Source organism: Phyllobates terribilis, unplaced genomic scaffold, assembly GCF_046119375.1.
Source record: "Phyllobates terribilis strain yellow unplaced genomic scaffold, ASM4611937v1 Scaffold_74__1_contigs__length_7073193, whole genome shotgun sequence".
Taxonomy (NCBI): domain Eukaryota; kingdom Metazoa; phylum Chordata; class Amphibia; order Anura; family Dendrobatidae; genus Phyllobates; species Phyllobates terribilis.
This window is the reverse complement of record NW_027362834.1, coordinates 3,922,296-3,941,827: the sequence shown is the minus strand read 5'-3', so window position 1 is coordinate 3,941,827 and position 19,532 is coordinate 3,922,296. Positions and strand designations below refer to the sequence as shown.

The following is a 19,532-nucleotide window of genomic DNA, read 5'->3' as shown; positions in this document are numbered from 1 at the left end:
CTGAGCTAACAGGTATGTGAGCTGGTTACTCTGCTGCGCTTAAAATTTCTTTTTTGGTTTGCTACAATGCCTTTTCTGAAACGTTGTCTCCCTCTGCTGGAACACTGACTTCTTTCATTTAATGCCTGCAGACTATAAAAGAGAAACCAACCCAAAAAGTTTGGTTGATTAGTCTGTGGCATTCTTTTAAACTGTTGCTTATGGCGGTCTCTGTGAGCTTCTCAGTGACATTCAGCCATCCAGGTATCCCGCCTGCAGTAGACGGAATGTGGCAATGGAACGCTGGCTGCGCGTGTCATAATAGGCTCTGAGCCTTTATATACCTGCGCACAGCAGCAGCCACCTTCAGTCTGCTGCTGGACAGCCAGCAGCAGCAGCAGCAGGAGAGGTAATTAATCAGCAACCCTCCTGCTAAGGGTAGACAGCTGCTCGTTCCACCCCCCCTCCCCGCCTTAATTGGTTCTCCTCCCTTCCAACGGTGTTGAGGCGGGTGGGAACAGCCGGGGGTTGAGGGTACTGTGCTAAAAGAGGTGGAGTTATGCAGATCTAAAATGCGTGGATTGCAGCAGCAGCAAGCCGAAAAGTGCAGGCATGTGAGGGATCTAGAGGTTGACAGCATGTCTTCTTAACGGGAGTCCAGGTGGCCATCTCCACAAATGGACTTTTCAGAATCCTTGGGTGGCACCGTAGTCGGAAACCAATTCTGTTTATCGCTTCTCGGCCTTTTGGCTAAGATCAAGTGTAGTATCTGTTCTTATCAGTTTAATATCTGATACGTCCCCTATCTGGGGACCATATATTAAATGGATTTTTAGAACAGGGAGATGGAAAAAGAGCTTGCTCTGTCCACTCCACGCATTGACCTGGTATTGCAGTATCTCCAGGACCGGTGCACCCCTTCTTTAATGCAGTTTCTAAAATCAGAAAGAATTGAATTCAATGCTTTTTGTTCATTTTGCTTGTTTGTCGGATTTTGGGATGGACTCTTTGGCTTTGCTTTTCTTCTCCTCATTGGATTTTTCATGTTAAAAGTTGCAGAAGCCAGATGACAAGCTCATTTTGGTTCAACTTCAGCAACTGTGCATTGCATTGCCATGTAATGTAATGTAATGCAATGCTATCTATCTAGCTCTCCCTCTATACTTCCTTTTGGATAAACAGACATATTAGGCAAGCATTTTGGAGCTTTCACCTAAATAACTACAGGTGGTGAGATAAGCTGCACAATATAATTGACCTTTCAGTATATTGTTGCACACACACCATCTATTTAGCAAATGCCCTTGTTATCAACAGCAGCCTTTTAAACTCACCTGAGCTAACAGGTATGTGAGCTGGTTACTCTGCTGCGCTTAAAATTTCTTTTTTGGTTTGCTACAATGCCTTTTCTGAAACGTTGTCTCCCTCTGCTGGAACACTGACTTCTTTCATTTAATGCCTGCAGACTATAAAGGAGAAACCAACCCAAAAAGTTTGGTTGATTAGTCTGTGGCATTCTTTTAAACTGTTGCTTATGGCGGTCTCTGTGAGCTTCTCAGTGACATTCAGCCATCCAGGTATCCCGCCTGCAGTAGACGGAATGTGGCAATGGAACGCTGGCTGCGCGTGTCATAATAGGCTCTGAGCCTTTATATACCTGCGCACAGCAGCAGCCACCTTCAGTCTGCTGCTGGACAGCCAGCAGCAGCAGCAGCAGGAGAGGTAATTAATCAGCAACCCTCCTGCTAAGGGTAGACAGCTGCTCGTTCCACCCCCCCCCGCCTTAATTGGTTCTCCTCCCTTCCAACGGTGTTGAGGCGGGTGGGAACAGCCGGGGGTTGAGGGTACTGTGCTAAAAGAGGTGGAGTTATGCAGATCTAAAACGCGTGGATTGCAGCAGCAGCAAGCCGAAAAGTGCAGGCATGTGAGGGATCTAGAGGTTGACAGCATGTCTTCTTAACGGGAGTCCAGGTGGCCATCTCCACAAATGGACTTTTCAGAATCCTTGGGTGGCAGCGTAGTCGGAAACCAATTCTGGTTATCGCTTCTCGGCCTTTTGGCTAAGATCAAGTGTAGTATCTGTTCTTATCAGTTTAATATCTGATACGTCCCCTATCTGGGGACCATATATTAAATGGATTTTTAGAACAGGGAGATGGAAAAAGAGCTTGCTCTGTCCACTCCACGCATTGACCTGGTATTGCAGTATCTCCAGGACCGGTGCACCCCTTCTTTAATGCAGTTTCTAAAATCAGAAAGAATTGAATTCAATGCTTTTTGTTCATTTTGCTTGTTTGTCGGATTTTGGGATGGACTCTTTGGCTTTGCTTTTCTTCTCCTCATTGGATTTTTCATGTTAAAAGTTGCAGAAGCCAGATGACAAGCTCATTTTGGTTCAACTTCAGCAACTGTGCATTGCATTGCCATGTAATGTAATGTAATGCAATGCTATCTATCTAGCTCTCCCTCTATACTTCCTTTTGGATAAACAGACATATTAGGCAAGCATTTTGGAGCTTTCACCTAAATAACTACAGGTGGTGAGATAAGCTGCACAATATAATTGACCTTTCAGTATATTGTTGCACACACACCATCTATTTAGCAAATGCCCTTGTTATCAACAGCAGCCTTTTAAACTCACCTGAGCTAACAGGTATGTGAGCTGGTTACTCTGCTGCGCTTAAAATTTCTTTTTTGGTTTGCTACAATGCCTTTTCTGAAACGTTGTCTCCCTCTGCTGGAACACTGACTTCTTTCATTTAATGCCTGCAGACTATAAAAGAGAAACCAACCCAAAAAGTTTGGTTGATTAGTCTGTGGCATTCTTTTAAACTGTTGCTTATGGCGGTCTCTGTGAGCTTCTCAGTGACATTCAGCCATCCAGGTATCCCGCCTGCAGTAGACGGAATGTGGCAATGGAACGCTGGCTGCGCGTGTCATAATAGGCTCTGAGCCTTTATATACCTGCGCACAGCAGCAGCCACCTTCAGTCTGCTGCTGGACAGCCAGCAGCAGCAGCAGCAGGAGAGGTAATTAATCAGCAACCCTCCTGCTAAGGGTAGACAGCTGCTCGTTCCACCCCCCCCCCCCCCCGCCTTAATTGGTTCTCCTCCCTTCCAACGGTGTTGAGGCGGGTGGGAACAGCCGGGGGTTGAGGGTACTGTGCTAAAAGAGGTGGAGTTATGCAGATCTAAAACGCGTGGATTGCAGCAGCAGCAAGCCGAAAAGTGCAGGCATGTGAGGGATCTAGAGGTTGACAGCATGTCTTCTTAACGGGAGTCCAGGTGGCCATCTCCACAAATGGACTTTTCAGAATCCTTGGGTGGCACCGTAGTCGGAAACCAATTCTGGTTATCGCTTCTCGGCCTTTTGGCTAAGATCAAGTGTAGTATCTGTTCTTATCAGTTTAATATCTGATACGTCCCCTATCTGGGGACCATATATTAAATGGATTTTTAGAACAGGGAGATGGAAAAAGAGCTTGCTCTGTCCACTCCACGCATTGACCTGGTATTGCAGTATCTCCAGGACCGGTGCACCCCTTCTTTAATGCAGTTTCTAAAATCAGAAAGAATTGAATTCAATGCTTTTTGTTCATTTTGCTTGTTTGTCGGATTTTGGGATGGACTCTTTGGCTTTGCTTTTCTTCTCCTCATTGGATTTTTCATGTTAAAAGTTGCAGAAGCCAGATGACAAGCTCATTTTGGTTCAACTTCAGCAACTGTGCATTGCATTGCCATGTAATGTAATGTAATGCAATGCTATCTATCTAGCTCTCCCTCTATACTTCCTTTTGGATAAACAGACATATTAGGCAAGCATTTTGGAGCTTTCACCTAAATAACTACAGGTGGTGAGATAAGCTGCACAATATAATTGACCTTTCAGTATATTGTTGCACACACACCATCTATTTAGCAAATGCCCTTGTTATCAACAGCAGCCTTTTAAACTCACCTGAGCTAACAGGTATGTGAGCTGGTTACTCTGCTGCGCTTAAAATTTCTTTTTTGGTTTGCTACAATGCCTTTTCTGAAACGTTGTCTCCCTCTGCTGGAACACTGACTTCTTTCATTTAATGCCTGCAGACTATAAAAGAGAAACCAACCCCAAAAGTTTGGTTGATTAGTCTGTGGCATTCTTTTAAACTGTTGCTTATGGCGGTCTCTGTGAGCTTCTCAGTGACATTCAGCCATCCAGGTATCCCGCCTGCAGTAGACGGAATGTGGCAATGGAACGCTGGCTGCGCGTGTCATAATAGGCTCTGAGCCTTTATATACCTGCGCACAGCAGCAGCCACCTTCAGTCTGCTGCTGGACAGCCAGCAGCAGCAGCAGCAGGAGAGGTAATTAATCAGCAACCCTCCTGCTAAGGGTAGACAGCTGCTCGTTCCACCCCCCCCCCGCCTTAATTGGTTCTCCTCCCTTCCAACGGTGTTGAGGCGCGTGGGAACAGCCGGGGGTTGAGGGTACTGTGCTAAAAGAGGTGGAGTTATGCAGATCTAAAACGCGTGGATTGCAGCAGCAGCAAGCCGAAAAGTGCAGGCATGTGAGGGATCTAGAGGTTGACAGCATGTCTTCTTAACGGGAGTCCAGGTGGCCATCTCCACAAATGGACTTTTCAGAATCCTTGGGTGGCACCGTAGTCGGAAACCAATTCTGGTTATCGCTTCTCGGCCTTTTGGCTAAGATCAAGTGTAGTATCTGTTCTTATCAGTTTAATATCTGATACGTCCCCTATCTGGGGACCATATATTAAATGGATTTTTAGAACAGGGAGATGGAAAAAGAGCTTGCTCTGTCCACTCCACGCATTGACCTGGTATTGCAGTATCTCCAGGACCGGTGCACCCCTTCTTTAATGCAGTTTCTAAAATCAGAAAGAATTGAATTCAATGCTTTTTGTTCATTTTGCTTGTTTGTCCGATTTTGGGATGGACTCTTTGGCTTTGCTTTTCTTCTCCTCATTGGATTTTTCATGTTAAAAGTTGCAGAAGCCAGATGACAAGCTCATTTTGGTTCAACTTCAGCAACTGTGCATTGCATTGCCATGTAATGTAATGTAATGCAATGCTATCTATCTAGCTCTCCCTCTATACTTCCTTTTGGATAAACAGACATATTAGGCAAGCATTTTGGAGCTTTCACCTAAATAACTACAGGTGGTGAGATAAGCTGCACAATATAATTGACCTTTCAGTATATTGTTGCACACACACCATCTATTTAGCAAATGCCCTTGTTATCAACAGCAGCCTTTTAAACTCACCTGAGCTAACAGGTATGTGAGCTGGTTACTCTGCTGCGCTTAAAATTTCTTTTTTGGTTTGCTACAATGCCTTTTCTGAAACGTTGTCTCCCTCTGCTGGAACACTGACTTCTTTCATTTAATGCCTGCAGACTATAAAAGAGAAACCAACCCAAAAAGTTTGGTTGATTAGTCTGTGGCATTCTTTTAAACTGTTGCTTATGGCGGTCTCTGTGAGCTTCTCAGTGACATTCAGCCATCCAGGTATCCCGCCTGCAGTAGACGGAATGTGGCAATGGAACGCTGGCTGCGCGTGTCATAATAGGCTCTGAGCCTTTATATACCTGCGCACAGCAGCAGCCACCTTCAGTCTGCTGCTGGACAGCCAGCAGCAGCAGCAGCAGGAGAGGTAATTAATCAGCAACCCTCCTGCTAAGGATAGACAGCTGCTCGTTCCACCCCCCCCCCCGCCTTAATTGGTTCTCCTCCCTTCCAACGGTGTTGAGGCGGGTGGGAACAGCCGGGGGTTGAGGGTACTGTGCTAAAAGAGGTGGAGTTATGCAGATGTAAAACGCGTGGATTGCAGCAGCAGCAAGCCGAAAAGTGCAGGCATGTGAGGGATCTAGAGGTTGACAGCATGTCTTCTTAACGGGAGTCAAGGTGGCCATCTCCACAAATGGACTTTTCAGAATCCTTGGGTGGCACCGTAGTCGGAAACCAATTCTGGTTATCGCTTCTCGGCCTTTTGGCTAAGATCAAGTGTAGTATCTGTTCTTATCAGTTTAATATCTGATACGTCCCCTATCTGGGGACCATATATTAAATGGATTTTTAGAACAGGGAGATGGAAAAAGAGCTTGCTCTGTCCACTCCACGCATTGACCTGGTATTGCAGTATCTCCAGGACCGGTGCACCCCTTCTTTAATGCAGTTTCTAAAATCAGAAAGAATTGAATTCAATGCTTTTTGTTCATTTTGCTTGTTTGTCGGATTTTGGGATGGACTCTTTGGCTTTGCTTTTCTTCTCCTCATTGGATTTTTCATGTTAAAAGTTGAAGAAGCCAGATGACAAGCTCATTTTGGTTCAACTTCAGCAACTGTGCATTGCATTGCCATGTAATGTAATGTAATGCAATGCTATCTATCTAGCTCTCCCTCTATACTTCCTTTTGGATAAACAGACATATTAGGCAAGCATTTTGGAGCTTTCACCTAAATAACTACAGGTGGTGAGATAAGCTGCACAATATAATTGACCTTTCAGTATATTGTTGCACACACACCATCTATTTAGCAAATGCCCTTGTTATCAACAGCAGCCTTTTAAACTCACCTGAGCTAACAGGTATGTGAGCTGGTTACTCTGCTGCGCTTAAAATTTCTTTTTTGGTTTGCTACAATGCCTTTTCTGAAACGTTGTCTCCCTCTGCTGGAACACTGACTTCTTTCATTTAATGCCTGCAGACTATAAAAGAGAAACCAACCCAAAAAGTTTGGTTGATTAGTCTGTGGCATTCTTTTAAACTGTTGCTTATGGCGGTCTCTGTGAGCTTCTCAGTGACATTCAGCCATCCAGGTATCCCGCCTGCAGTAGACGGAATGTGCCAATGGAACGCTGGCTGCGCGTGTCATAATAGGCTCTGAGCCTTTATATACCTGCGCACAGCAGCAGCCACCTTCAGTCTGCTGCTGGACAGCCAGCAGCAGCAGCAGCAGGAGAGGTAATTAATCAGCAACCCTCCTGCTAAGGGTAGACAGCTGCTCGTTCCACCCCCCCCCCCCCGCCTTAATTGGTTCTCCTCCCTTCCAACGGTGTTGAGGCGGGTGGGAACAGCCGGGGGTTGAGGGTACTGTGCTAAAAGAGGTGGAGTTATGCAGATCTAAAACGCGTGGATTGCAGCAGCAGCAAGCCGAAAAGTGCAGGCATGTGAGGGATCTAGAGGTTGACAGCATGTCTTCTTAACGGGAGTCCAGGTGGCCATCTCCACAAATGGACTTTTCAGAATCCTTGGGTGGCACCGTAGTCGGAAACCAATTCTGGTTATCGCTTCTCGGCCTTTTGGCTAAGATCAAGTGTAGTATCTGCTCTTATCAGTTTAATATCTGATACGTCCCCTATCTGGGGACCATATATTAAATGGATTTTTAGAACAGGGAGATGGAAAAAGAGCTTGCTCTGTCCACTCCACGCATTGACCTGGTATTGCAGTATCTCCAGGACCGGTGCACCCCTTCTTTATTGCAGTTTCTAAAATCAGAAAGAATTGAATTCAATGCTTTTTGTTCATTTTGCTTGTTTGTCGGATTTTGGGATGGACTCTTTGGCTTTGCTTTTCTTCTCCTCATTGGATTTTTCATGTTAAAAGTTGCAGAAGCCAGATGACAAGCTCATTTTGGTTCAACTTCAGCAACTGTGCATTGCATTGCCATGTAATGTAATGTAATGCAATGCTATCTATCTAGCTCTACCTCTATACTTCCTTTTGGATAAACAGACATATTAGGCAAGCATTTTGGAGCTTTCACCTAAATAACTACAGGTGGTGAGATAAGCTGCACAATATAATTGACCTTTCAGTATATTGTTGCACACACACCATCTATTTAGCAAATGCCCTTGTTATCAACAGCAGCCTTTTAAACTCACCTGAGCTAACAGGTATGTGAGCTGGTTACTCTGCTGCGCTTAAAATTTCTTTTTTGGTTTGCTACAATGCCTTTTCTAAAACGTTGTCTCCCTCTGCTGGAACACTGACTTCTTTCATTTAATGCCTGCAGACTATAAAAGAGAAACCAACCCAAAAAGTTTGGTTGATTAGTCTGTGGCATTCTTTTAAACTGTTGCTTATGGCGGTCTCTGTGAGCTTCTCAGTGACATTCAGCCATCCAGGTATCCCGCCTGCAGTAGACGGAATGTGGCAATGGAACGCTGGCTGCGCGTGTCATAATAGGCTCTGAGCCTTTATATACCTGCGCACAGCAGCAGCCACCTTCAGTCTGCTGCTGGACAGCCAGCAGCAGCAGGAGAGGTAATTAATCAGCAACCCTCCTTCTAAGGGTAGACAGCTGCTCGTTCCACCCCCCCCCCGCCTTAATTGGTTCTCCTCCCTTCCAAAGGTGTTGAGGCGGGTGGGAACAGCCGGGGGTTGAGGGTACTGTGCTAAAAGAAGTGGAGTTATGCAGATCTAAAACGCGTGGATTGCAGCAGCAGCAAGCCGAAAAGTGCAGGCATGTGAGGGATCTAGAGGTTGACAGCATGTCTTCTTAACGGGAGTCCAGGTGGCCATCTCCACAAATGGACTTTTCAGAATCCTTGGGTGGCACCGTAGTCGGAAACCAATTCTGGTTATCGCTTCTCGGCCTTTTGGCTAAGATCAAGTGTAGTATCTGTTCTTATCAGTTTAATATCTGATACGTCCCCTATCTGGGGACCATATATTAAATGGATTTTTAGAACAGGGAGATGGAAAAAGAGCTTGCTCTGTCCACTCCACGCATTGACCTGGTATTGCAGTATCTCCAGGACCGGTGCACCCCTTCTTTAATGCAGTTTCTAAAATCAGAAAGAATTGAATTCAATGCTTTTTGTTCATTTTGCTTGTTTGTCGGATTTTGGGATGGACTCTTTGGCTTTGCTTTTCTTCTCCTCATTGGATTTTTCATGTTAAAAGTTGCAGAAGCCAGATGACAAGCTCATTTTGGTTCAACTTCAGCAACTGTGCATTGCATTGCCATGTAATGTAATGTAATGCAATGCTATCTATCTAGCTCTCCCTCTATACTTCCTTTTGGATAAACAGACATATTAGGCAAGCATTTTGGAGCTTTCACCTAAATAACTACAGGTGGTGAGATAAGCTGCACAATATAATTGACCTTTCAGTATATTGTTGCACACACACCATCTATTTAGCAAATGCCCTTGTTATCAACAGCAGCCTTTTAAACTCACCTGAGCTAACAGGTATGTGAGCTGGTTACTCTGCTGCGCTTAAAATTTCTTTTTTGGTTTGCTACAATGCCTTTTCTGAAACGTTGTCTCCCTCTGCTGGAACACTGACTTCTTTCATTTAATGCCTGCAGACTATAAAAGAGAAACCAACCCAAAAAGTTTGGTTGATTAGTCTGTGGCATTCTTTTAAACTGTTGCTTATGGCGGTCTCTGTGAGCTTCTCAGTGACATTCAGCCATCCAGGTATCCCGCCTGCAGTAGACGGAATGTGGCAATGGAACGCTGGCTGCGCGTGTCATAATAGGCTCTGAGCCTTTATATACCTGCGCACAGCAGCAGCCACCTTCAGTCTGCTGCTGGACAGCCAGCAGCAGCAGCAGCAGGAGAGGTAATTAATCAGCAACCCTCCTGCTAAGGGTAGACAGCTGCTCGTTCCACCCCCCCCCCCGCCTTAATTGGTTCTCCTCCCTTCCAACGGTGTTGAGGCGGGTGGGAACAGCCGGGGGTTGAGGGTACTGTGCTAAAAGAGGTGGAGTTATGCAGATCTAAAACGCGTGGATTGCAGCAGCAGCAAGCCGAAAAGTGCAGGCATGTGAGGGATCTAGAGGTTGACAGCATGTCTTCTTAACGGGAGTCCAGGTGGCCATCTCCACAAATGGACTTTTCAGAATCCTTGGGTGGCACCGTAGTCGGAAACCAATTCTGGTTATCGCTTCTCGGCCTTTTGGCTAAGATCAAGTGTAGTATCTGTTCTTATCAGTTTAATATCTGATACGTCCCCTATCTGGGGACCATATATTAAATGGATTTTTAGAACAGGGAGATGGAAAAAGAGCTTGCTCTGTCCACTCCACGCATTGACCTGGTATTGCAGTATCTCCAGGACCGGTGCACCCCTTCTTTAATGCAGTTTCTAAAATCAGAAAGAATTGAATTCAATGCTTTTTGTTCATTTTGCTTGTTTGTCGGATTTTGGGATGGACTCTTTGGCTTTGCTTTTCTTCTCCTCATTGGATTTTTCATGTTAAAAGTTGCAGAAGCCAGATGACAAGCTCATTTTGGTTCAACTTCAGCAACTGTGCATTGCATTGCCATGTAATGTAATGTAATGCAATGCTATCTATCTAGCTCTCCCTCTATACTTCCTTTTGGATAAACAGACATATTAGGCAAGCATTTTGGAGCTTTCACCTAAATAACTACAGGTGGTGAGATAAGCTGCACAATATAATTGACCTTTCAGTATATTGTTGCACACACACCATCTATTTAGCAAATGCCCTTGTTATCAACAGCAGCCTTTTAAACTCACCTGAGCTAACAGGTATGTGAGCTGGTTACTCTGCTGCGCTTAAAATTTCTTTTTTGGTTTGCTACAATGCCTTTTCTGAAACGTTGTCTCCCTCTGCTGGAACACTGACTTCTTTCATTTAATGCCTGCAGACTATAAAAGAGAACCAACCCAAAAAGTTTGGTTGATTAGTCTGTGGCATTCTTTTAAACTGTTGCTTATGGCGGTCTCTGTGAGCTTCTCAGTGACATTCAGCCATCCAGGTATCCCGCCTGCAGTAGACGGAATGTGGCAATGGAACGCTGGCTGCGCGTGTCATAATAGGCTCTGAGCCTTTATATACCTGCGCACAGCAGCAGCCACCTTCAGACTGCTGCTGGACAGCCAGCAGCAGCAGCAGGAGAGGTAATTAATCAGCAACCCTCCTGCTAAGGGTAGACAGCTGCTCGTTCCACCCCCCCCCCCGCCTTAATTGGTTCTCCTCCCTTCCAACGGTGTTGAGGCGGGTGGGAACAGCCGGGGGTTGAGGGTACTGTGCTAAAAGAGGTGGAGTTATGCAGATCTAAAACGCGTGGATTGCAGCAGCAGCAAGCCGAAAAGTGCAGGCATGTGAGGGATCTAGAGGTTGACAGCATGTCTTCTTAACGGGAGTCCAGGTGGCCATCTCCACAAATGGACTTTTCAGAATCCTTGGGTGGCACCGTAGTCGGAAACCAATTCTGGTTATCGCTTCTCGGCCTTTTGGCTAAGATCAAGTGTAGTATCTGTTCTTATCAGTTTAATATCTGATACGTCCCCTAACTGGGGACCATATATTAAATGGATTTTTAGAACAGGGAGATGGAAAAAGAGCTTGCTCTGTCCACTCCACGCATTGACCTGGTATTGCAGTATCTCCAGGACCGGTGCACCCCTTCTTTAATGCAGTTTCTAAAATCAGAAAGAATTGAATTCAATGCTTTTTGTTCATTTTGCTTGTTTGTCGGATTTTGGGATGGACTCTTTGGCTTTGCTTTTCTTCTCCTCATTGGATTTTTCATGTTAAAAGTTGCAGAAGCCAGATGACAAGCTCATTTTGGTTCAACTTCAGCAACTGTGCATTGCATTGCCATGTAATATAATGTAATGCAATGCTATCTATCTAGCTCTCCCTCTATACTTCCTTTTGGATAAACAGACATATTAGGCAAGCATTTTGGAGCTTTCACCTAAATAACTACAGGTGGTGAGATAAGCTGCACAATATAATTGACCTTTCAGTATATTGTTGCACACACACCATCTATTTAGCAAATGCCCTTGTTATCAACAGCAGCCTTTTAAACTCACCTGAGCTAACAGGTATGTGAGCTGGTTACTCTGCTGCGCTTAAAATTTCTTTTTTGGTTTGCTACAATGCCTTTTCTGAAACGTTGTCTCCCTCTGCTGGAACACTGACTTCTTTCATTTAATGCCTGCAGACTATAAAAGAGAAACCAACCCAAAAAGTTTGGTTGATTAGTCTGTGGCATTCTTTTAAACTGTTGCTTATGGCGGTCTCTGTGAGCTTCTCAGTGACATTCAGCCATCCAGGTATCCCGCCTGCAGTAGACGGAATGTGGCAATGGAACGCTGGCTGCGCGTGTCATAATAGGCTCTGAGCCTTTATATACCTGCGCACAGCAGCAGCCACCTTCAGTCTGCTGCTGGACAGCCAGCAGCAGCAGCTGCAGGAGAGGTAATTAATCAGCAACCCTCCTGCTAAGGGTAGACAGCTGCTCGTTCCACCCCCCCCCCCGCCTTAATTGGTTCTCCTCCCTTCCAACGGTGTTGAGGCGGGTGGGAACAGCCGGGGGTTGAGGGTACTGTGCTAAAAGAGGTGGAGTTATGCAGATCTAAAACGCGTGGATTGCAGCAGCAGCAAGCCGAAAAGTGCAGGCATGTGAGGGATCTAGAGGTTGACAGCATGTCTTCTTAACGGGAGTCCAGGTGGCCATCTCCACAAATGGACTTTTCAGAATCCTTGGGTGGCACCGTAGTCGGAAACCAATTCTGGTTATCGCTTCTCGGCCTTTTGGCTAAGATCAAGTGTAGTATCTGTTCTTATCAGTTTAATATCTGATACGTCCCCTAACTGGGGACCATATATTAAATGGATTTTTAGAACAGGGAGATGGAAAAAGAGCTTGCTCTGTCCACTCCACGCATTGACCTGGTATTGCAGTATCTCCAGGACCGGTGCACCCCTTCTTTAATGCAGTTTCTAAAATCAGAAAGAATTGAATTCAATGCTTTTTGTTCATTTTGCTTGTTTGTCGGATTTTGGGATGGACTCTTTGGCTTTGCTTTTCTTCTCCTCATTGGATTTTTCATGTTAAAAGTTGCAGAAGCCAGATGACAAGCTCATTTTGGTTCAACTTCAGCAACTGTGCATTGCATTGCCATGTAATATAATGTAATGCAATGCTATCTATCTAGCTCTCCCTCTATACTTCCTTTTGGATAAACAGACATATTAGGCAAGCATTTTGGAGCTTTCACCTAAATAACTACAGGTGGTGAGATAAGCTGCACAATATAATTGACCTTTCAGTATATTGTTGCACACACACCATCTATTTAGCAAATGCCCTTGTTATCAACAGCAGCCTTTTAAACTCACCTGAGCTAACAGGTATGTGAGCTGGTTACTCTGCTGCGCTTAAAATTTCTTTTTTGGTTTGCTACAATGCCTTTTCTGAAACGTTGTCTCCCTCTGCTGGAACACTGACTTCTTTCATTTAATGCCTGCAGACTATAAAAGAGAAACCAACCCAAAAAGTTTGGTTGATTAGTCTGTGGCATTCTTTTAAACTGTTGCTTATGGCGGTCTCTGTGAGCTTCTCAGTGACATTCAGCCATCCAGGTATCCCGCCTGCAGTAGACGGAATGTGGCAATGGAACGCTGGCTGCGCGTGTCATAATAGGCTCTGAGCCTTTATATACCTGCGCACAGCAGCAGCCACCTTCAGTCTGCTGCTGGACAGCCAGCAGCAGCAGCTGCAGGAGAGGTAATTAATCAGCAACCCTCCTGCTAAGGGTAGACAGCTGCTCGTTCCACCCCCCCCCTGCCTTAATTGGTTCTCCTCCCTTCCAACGGTGTTGAGGCGGGTGGGAACAGCCGGGGGTTGAGGGTACTGTGCTAAAAGGGGTGGAGTTATGCAGATCTAAAACGCGTGGATTGCAGCAGCAGCAAGCCGAAAAGTGCAGGCATGTGAGGGATCTAGAGGTTGACAGCATGTCTTCTTAACGGGAGTCCAGGTGGCCATCTCCACAAATGGACTTTTCAGAATCCTTGGGTGGCACCGTAGTCGGAAACCAATTCTGGTTATCGCTTCTCGGCCTTTTGGCTAAGATCAAGTGTAGTATCTGTTCTTATCAGTTTAATATCTGATACGTCCCCTATCTGGGGACCATATATTAAATGGATTTTTAGAACAGGGAGATGGAAAAAGAGCTTGCTCTGTCCACTCCACGCATTGACCTGGTATTGCAGTATCTCCAGGACCGGTGCACCCCTTCTTTAATGCAGTTTCTAAAATCAGAAAGAATTGAATTCAATGCTTTTTGTTCATTTTGCTTGTTTGTCGGATTTTGGGATGGACTCTTTGGCTTTGCTTTTCTTCTCCTCATTGGATTTTTCATGTTAAAAGTTGCAGAAGCCAGATGACAAGCTCATTTTGGTTCAACTTCAGCAACTGTGCATTGCATTGCCATGTAATGTAATGTAATGCAATGCTGTCTATCTAGCTCTCCCTCTATACTTCCTTTTGGATAAACAGACATATTAGGCAAGCATTTTGGAGCTTTCACCTAAATAACTACAGGTGGTGAGATAAGCTGCACAATATAATTGACCTTTCAGTATATTGTTGCACACACACCATCTATTTAGCAAATGCCCTTGTTATCAACAGCAGCCTTTTAAACTCACCTGAGCTAACAGGTATGTGAGCTGGTTACTCTGCTGCGCTTAAAATTTCTTTTTTGGTTTGCTACAATGCCTTTTCTGAAACGTTGTCTCCCTCTGCTGGAACACTGACTTCTTTCATTTAATGCCTGCAGACTATAAAAGAGAAACCAACCCAAAAAGTTTGGTTGATTAGTCTGTGGCATTCTTTTAAACTGTTGCTTATGGCGGTCTCTGTGAGCTTCTCAGTGACATTCAGCCATCCAGGTATCCCGCCTGCAGTAGACGGAATGTGGCAATGGAACGCTGGCTGCGCGTGTCATAATAGGCTCTGAGCCTTTATATACCTGCGCACAGCAGCAGCCACCTTCAGTCTGCTGCTGGACAGCCAGCAGCAGCAGCAGCAGGAGAGGTAATTAATCAGCAACCCTCCTGCTACGGGTAGACAGCTGCTCGTTCCACCCCCCCCCCCGCCTTAATTGGTTCTCCTCCCTTCCAACGGTGTTGAGGCGGGTGGGAACAGCCGGGGGTTGAGGGTACTGTGCTAAAAGAGGTGGAGTTATGCAGATCTAAAACGCGTGGATTGCAGCAGCAGCAAGCCGAAAAGTGCAGGCATGTGAGGGATCTAGACGTTGACAGCATGTCTTCTCAACGGGAGTCCAGGAGGCCATCTCCACAAATGGACTTTTCAGAATCCTTGGGTGGCACCGTAGTCGGAAACCAATTCTGGTTATCGCTTCTCGGCCTTTTGGCTAAGATCAAGTGTAGTATCTGTTCTTATCAGTTTAATATCTGATACGTCCCCTATCTGGGGACCATATATTAAATGGATTTTTAGAACAGGGAGATGGAAAAAGAGCTTGCTCTGTCCACTCCACGCATTGACCTGGTATTGCAGTATCTCCAGGACCGGTGCACCCCTTCTTTAATGCAGTTTCTAAAATCAGAAAGAATTGAATTCAATGCTTTTTGTTCATTTTGCTTGTTTGTCGGATTTTGGGATGGACTCTTTGGCTTTGCTTTTCTTCTCCTCATTGGATTTTTCATGTTAAAAGTTGCAGAAGCCAGATGACAAGCTCATTTTGGTTCAACTTCAGCAACTGTGCATTGCATTGCCATGTAATGTAATGTAATGCAATGCTATCTATCTAGCTCTCCCTCTATACTTCCTTTTGGATAAACAGACATATTAGGCAAGCATTTTGGAGCTTTCACCTAAATAACTACAGGTGGTGAGATAAGCTGCACAATATAATTGACCTTTCAGTATATTGTTGCACACACACCATCTATTTAGCAAATGCCCTTGTTATCAACAGCAGCCTTTTAAACTCACCTGAGCTAACAGGTATGTGAGCTGGTTACTCTGCTGCGCTTAAAATTTCTTTTTTGGTTTGCTACAATGCCTTTTCTGAAACGTTGTCTCCCTCTGCTGGAACACTGACTTCTTTCAATAATGCCTGCAGACTATAAAAGAGAAACCAACCCAAAAAGTTTGGTTGATTAGTCTGTGGCATTCTTTTAAACTGTTGCTTATGGCGGTCTCTGTGAGCTTCTCAGTGACATTCAGCCATCCAGGTATCCCGCCTGCAGTAGACGGAATGTGGCAATGGAACGCTGGCTGCGCGTGTCATAATAGGCTCTGAGCCTTTATATACCTGCGCACAGCAGCAGCCACCTTCAGTCTGCTGCTGGACAGCCAGCAGCAGCAGCAGCAGGAGAGGTAATTAATCAGCAACCCTCCTGCTAAGGGTAGACAGCTGCTCGTTCCACCCCCCCCCCCGCCTTAATTGGTTCTCCTCCCTTCCAACGATGTTGAGGCGGGTGGGAACAGCCGGGGGTTGAGGGTACTGTGCTAAAAGAGGTGGAGTTATGCAGATCTAAAACGCGTGGATTGCAGCAGCAGCAAGCCGAAAAGTGCAGGCATGTGAGGGATCTAGAGGTTGACAGCATGTCTTCTTAACGGGAGTCCAGGTGGCCATCTCCACAAATGGACTTTTCAGAATCCTTGGGTGGCACCGTAGTCGGAAACCAATTCTGGTTATCGCTTCTCGGCCTTTTGGCTAAGATCAAGTGTAGTATCTGTTCTTATCAGTTTAATATCTGATACGTCCCCTATCTGGGGACCATATATTAAATGGATTTTTAGAACAGGGAGATGGAAAAAGAGCTTGCTCTGTCCACTCCACGCATTGACCTGGTATTGCAGTATCTCCAGGACCGGTGCACCCCTTCTTTAATGCAGTTTCTAAAATCAGAAAGAATTGAATTCAATGCTTTTTGTTCATTTTGCTTGTTTGTCGGATTTTGGGATGGACTCTTTGGCTTTGCTTTTCTTCTCCTCATTGGATTTTTCATGTTAAAAGTTGCAGAAGCCAGATGACAAGCTCATTTTGGTTCAACTTCAGCAACTGTGCATTGCATTGCCATGTAATGTAATGTAATGCAATGCTATCTATCTAGCTCTCCCTCTATACTTCCTTTTGGATAAACAGACATATTAGGCAAGCATTTTGGAGCTTTCACCTAAATAACTACAGGTGGTGAGATAAGCTGCACAATATAATTGACCTTTCAGTATATTGTTGCACACACACCATCTATTTAGCAAATGCCCTTGTTATCAACAGCAGCCTTTTAAACTCACCTGAGCTAACAGGTATGTGAGCTGGTTACTCTGCTGCGCTTAAAATTTCTTTTTTGGTTTGCTACAATGCCTTTTCTGAAACGTTGTCTCCCTCTGCTGGAACACTGACTTCTTTCATTTAATGCCTGCAGACTATAAAAGAGAAACCAACCCAAAAAGTTTGGTTGATTAGTCTGTGGCATTCTTTTAAACTGTTGCTTATGGCGGTCTCTGTGAGCTTCTCAGTGACACTCAGCCATCCAGGTATCCCGCCTGCAGTAGACGGAATGTGGCAATGGAACGCTGGCTGCGCGTGTCATAATAGGCTCTGAGCCTTTATATACCTGCGCACAGCAGCAGCCACCTTCAGTCTGCTGCTGGACAGCCAGCAGCAGCAGCAGCAGGAGAGGTAATTAATCAGCAACCCTCCTGCTAAGGGTAGACAGCTGCTCGTTCCACCCCCCCCCCCGCCTTAATTGGTTCTCCTCCCTTCCAACGGTGTTGAGGCGGGTGGGAACAGCCGGGGGTTGAGGGTACTGTGCTAAAAGAGGTGGAGTTATGCAGATCTAAAACGCGTGGATTGCAGCAGCAGCAAGCCGAAAAGTGCAGGCATGTGAGGGATCTAGAGGTTGACAGCATGTCTTCTTAACGGGAGTCCAGGTGGCCATCTCCACAAATGGACTTTTCAGAATCCTTGGGTGGCACCGTAGTCGGAAACCAATTCTGGTTATCGCTTCTCGGCCTTTTGGCTAAGATCAAGTGTAGTATCTGTTCTTATCAGTTTAATATCTGATACGTCCCCTATCTGGGGACCATATATTAAATGGATTTTTAGAACAGGGAGATGGAAAAAGAGCTTGCTCTGTCCACTCCACGCATTGACCTGGTATTGCAGTATCTCCAGGACCGGTGCACCCCTTCTTTAATGCAGTTTCTAAAATCAGAAAGAATTGAATTCAATGCTTTTTGTTCATTTTGCTTGTTTGTCGGATTTTGGGATGGACTCTTTGGCTTTGCTTTTCTTCTCCTCATTGGATTTTTCATGTTAAAAGTTGCAGAAGCCAGATGACAAGCTCATTTTGGTTCAACTTCAGCAACTGTGCATTGCATTGCCATGTAATGTAATGTAATGCAATGCTATCTATCTAGCTCTCCCTCTATACTTCCTTTTGGATAAACAGACATATTAGGCAAGCATTTTGGAGCTTTCACCTAAATAACTACAGGTGGTGAGATAAGCTGCACAATATAATTGACCTTTCAGTATATTGTTGCACACACACCATCTATTTAGCAAATGCCCTTGTTATCAACAGCAGCCTTTTAAACTCACCTGAGCTAACAGGTATGTGAGCTGGTTACTCTGCTGCGCTTAAAATTTCTTTTTGGGTTTGCTACAATGCCTTTTCTGAAACGTTGTCTCCCTCTGCTGGAACACTGACTTCTTTCATTTAATGCCTGCAGACTATAAAAGAGAAACCAACCCAAAAAGTTTGGTTGATTAGTCTGTGGCATTCTTTTAAACTCTTGCTTATGGCGGTCTCTGTGAGCTTCTCAGTGACATTCAGCCATCCAGGTATCCCGCCTGCAGTAGACGGAATGTGGCAATGGAACGCTGGCTGCGCGTGTCATAATAGGCTCTGAGCCTTTATATACCTGCGCACAGCAGCAGCCACCTTCAGTCTGCTGCTGGACAGCCAGCAGCAGCAGCAGCAGGAGAGGTAATTAATCAGCAACCCTCCTGCTAAGAGTAGACAGCTGCTCGTTCCACCCCCCCCCCCCCCCCCCCCCCGCCTTAATTGGTTCTCCTCCCTTCCAACGGTGTTGAGGCGGGTGGGAACAGCCGGGGGTTGAGGGTACTGTGCTAAAAGAGGTGGAGTTATGCAGATCTAAAACGCGTGGATTGCAGCAGCAGCAAGCCGAAAAGTGCAGGCATGTGAGGGATCTAGAGGTTGACAGCATGTCTTCTTAACGGGAGTCCAGGTGGCCATCTCCACAAATGGACTTTTCAGAATCCTTGGGTGGCACCGTAGTCGGAAACCAATTCTGGTTATCGCTTCTCGGCCTTTTGGCTAAGATCAAGTGTAGTATCTGTTCTTATCAGTTTAATATCTGATACGTCCCCTATCTGGGGACCATATATTAAATGGATTTTTAGAACAGGGAGATGGAAAAAGAGCTTGCTCTGTCCACTCCACGCATTGACCTGGTATTGCAGTATCTCCAGGACCGGTGCACCCCTTCTTTAATGCAGTTTCTAAAATCAGAAAGAATTGAATTCAATGCTTTTTGTTCATTTTGCTTGTTTGTCGGATTTTGGGATGGACTCTTTGGCTTTGCTTTTCTTCTCCTCATTGGATTTTTCATGTTAAAAGTTGCAGAAGCCAGATGACAAGCTCATTTTGGTTCAACTTCAGCAACTGTGCATTGCATTGCCATGTAATGTAATGTAATGCAATGCTATCTATCTAGCTCTCCCTCTATACTTCCTTTTGGATAAACAGAC

At 45.3% G+C, this 19,532-nt stretch overlaps 15 non-coding genes across 15 annotated transcripts; all 15 read left to right on the top strand.

Moving 5' to 3' along the window:
* Window positions 1–709: 709 nt before the first annotated feature.
* On the top strand, window positions 710–900 carry LOC141195367 (U2 spliceosomal RNA). The gene has a single exon (XR_012267961.1). It is a non-coding gene; the product is annotated as a U2 spliceosomal RNA (small nuclear RNA).
* Window positions 901–2,019: 1,119 nt separating this feature from the next.
* Window positions 2,020–2,210, top strand: LOC141195366 (U2 spliceosomal RNA). Its single transcript, XR_012267960.1, has one exon. It is a non-coding gene; the product is annotated as a U2 spliceosomal RNA (small nuclear RNA).
* Window positions 2,211–3,335: 1,125 nt separating this feature from the next.
* Window positions 3,336–3,526, top strand: LOC141195365 (U2 spliceosomal RNA). Its single transcript, XR_012267959.1, has one exon. It is a non-coding gene; the product is annotated as a U2 spliceosomal RNA (small nuclear RNA).
* A 1,120-nt stretch (window positions 3,527–4,646) lies between these two features.
* On the top strand, window positions 4,647–4,837 carry LOC141195364 (U2 spliceosomal RNA). The gene has a single exon (XR_012267958.1). It is a non-coding gene; the product is annotated as a U2 spliceosomal RNA (small nuclear RNA).
* Window positions 4,838–5,958: 1,121 nt separating this feature from the next.
* On the top strand, window positions 5,959–6,149 carry LOC141195363 (U2 spliceosomal RNA). The gene has a single exon (XR_012267957.1). It is a non-coding gene; the product is annotated as a U2 spliceosomal RNA (small nuclear RNA).
* A 1,123-nt stretch (window positions 6,150–7,272) lies between these two features.
* LOC141196017 (U2 spliceosomal RNA) lies at window positions 7,273–7,463 on the top strand. The gene has a single exon (XR_012268586.1). It is a non-coding gene; the product is annotated as a U2 spliceosomal RNA (small nuclear RNA).
* A 1,114-nt stretch (window positions 7,464–8,577) lies between these two features.
* Window positions 8,578–8,768, top strand: LOC141195362 (U2 spliceosomal RNA). The gene has a single exon (XR_012267956.1). It is a non-coding gene; the product is annotated as a U2 spliceosomal RNA (small nuclear RNA).
* Window positions 8,769–9,889: 1,121 nt separating this feature from the next.
* On the top strand, window positions 9,890–10,080 carry LOC141195360 (U2 spliceosomal RNA). The gene has a single exon (XR_012267955.1). It is a non-coding gene; the product is annotated as a U2 spliceosomal RNA (small nuclear RNA).
* A 1,117-nt stretch (window positions 10,081–11,197) lies between these two features.
* Window positions 11,198–11,388, top strand: LOC141195734 (U2 spliceosomal RNA). Its single transcript, XR_012268312.1, has one exon. It is a non-coding gene; the product is annotated as a U2 spliceosomal RNA (small nuclear RNA).
* Window positions 11,389–12,509: 1,121 nt separating this feature from the next.
* On the top strand, window positions 12,510–12,700 carry LOC141195733 (U2 spliceosomal RNA). The gene has a single exon (XR_012268311.1). It is a non-coding gene; the product is annotated as a U2 spliceosomal RNA (small nuclear RNA).
* Window positions 12,701–13,820: 1,120 nt separating this feature from the next.
* On the top strand, window positions 13,821–14,011 carry LOC141195359 (U2 spliceosomal RNA). The gene has a single exon (XR_012267954.1). It is a non-coding gene; the product is annotated as a U2 spliceosomal RNA (small nuclear RNA).
* Window positions 14,012–15,132: 1,121 nt separating this feature from the next.
* On the top strand, window positions 15,133–15,323 carry LOC141195358 (U2 spliceosomal RNA). The gene has a single exon (XR_012267953.1). It is a non-coding gene; the product is annotated as a U2 spliceosomal RNA (small nuclear RNA).
* Window positions 15,324–16,443: 1,120 nt separating this feature from the next.
* LOC141195356 (U2 spliceosomal RNA) lies at window positions 16,444–16,634 on the top strand. The gene has a single exon (XR_012267951.1). It is a non-coding gene; the product is annotated as a U2 spliceosomal RNA (small nuclear RNA).
* Window positions 16,635–17,755: 1,121 nt separating this feature from the next.
* Window positions 17,756–17,946, top strand: LOC141195355 (U2 spliceosomal RNA). Its single transcript, XR_012267950.1, has one exon. It is a non-coding gene; the product is annotated as a U2 spliceosomal RNA (small nuclear RNA).
* A 1,132-nt stretch (window positions 17,947–19,078) lies between these two features.
* LOC141195354 (U2 spliceosomal RNA) lies at window positions 19,079–19,269 on the top strand. The gene has a single exon (XR_012267949.1). It is a non-coding gene; the product is annotated as a U2 spliceosomal RNA (small nuclear RNA).
* Window positions 19,270–19,532: the final 263 nt, after the last annotated feature.